The sequence below is a fragment of the Pygoscelis adeliae genome, unplaced genomic scaffold (genome assembly GCF_000699105.1).
Source record: "Pygoscelis adeliae isolate BGI_AS28 unplaced genomic scaffold, ASM69910v1 Scaffold63, whole genome shotgun sequence".
NCBI lineage: Eukaryota > Metazoa > Chordata > Aves > Sphenisciformes > Spheniscidae > Pygoscelis > Pygoscelis adeliae.
In genome coordinates, this window is record NW_008824414.1 from 7,368,164 (window position 1) to 7,369,333 (window position 1,170).

A 1,170-nucleotide genomic window follows, 5' to 3' on the forward strand; every position below is an offset into this window, starting at 1 on the left:
CAGTGAAAACATGTTTCTCCTCCCCGGCATTACACAAAGGCTCCTACGGGCGACCCAGGCTGACCCCCGTAAGAGGATTACTGGGCTGTTAGCGGATTGGGACTGTGGGGAGGATGTTTGGAGAAATTTGCTCTCCCTCCCCTCAGGAAGGGACGCTGGGGGTCCCCAGTGGGTGCCCTCCCACACACAGAGCTGTGGGTGATGTCTGTGCTGTGCTCCCCATCCCCGTCCCCGTCCCTCTCAGGCAAAGGCCACCGGCAGAGGTGGGGACAACCGCAGGGTGAAGACACCCGGTCAGGCTGCAGCCGGCACTCGGAGCCCTGGGTGGGCTCACGGAGACGATTTGCCGGGGTTGGGATTTGCACCGGGCAAGCCCCCACACACCGGCGACATGGTCAGTGCCAGCCACCGACCGCGAGACGCGGCCGGCTCACCAGGGAAAGCTCCTTCCCCCGGAGCTGGAGGGATCCCAAAGACTTACATTTATTTAACCTGAAAACGTAGCAGGGTGGAAAGAAATCCGGGAGCGGTATCGACAGCGAAATCCCATTATTGGCCATGAAATATGCATGCGCTGTAACTGCGCGGAAGGGGCAGGGGTGCCATCCCTGGCAGCCTCTGCCACCCACCCCCGGCCGAGCACCCTCACCCCCTGTTGTGGGCAGGGAGGCGGGCAGCGCGGGCAGCTCAGCAGATCCCCATTTTACGTGCCAGGGCGCAGAACGAATCCCTCCCTGTGCTCCCTGGGAGCAGCCCCACGCCGACACGCCGTGCTGCAGCGCTTATCAGGCTGGCGGAAGCAGAGTGTGCCTAAATATACTCCGTAGTATTTATAATTCAAGGAACAAGTCGAAGCCGCGCTGCCTCTGCGCTTACCGTGTGCAATGCCCTTTGCATTTCTTCCCTTGTGTCGCTCCCATCCAGCCCCTTAAATCCCCTGCTTGACGTGTTGATATTTGGATCATTTGGGGATATTTTCCCACCAGCTCCAGGGGGAGGGAAATTCCAGGTTAATTAATTTTCACTTGCTGCTGCTCCCGCCAGCGGTTCCCATCGCTTTCCACCGCTCTCAGGAGGGCAAAAATGGAGCTGCGAAGCTGAAAAACCTGGTGAAAATTGCCCCTGGTGGAAAGCCCTCAGGAAGGGTGGGGATGCCCCAGAGTGGGCCTT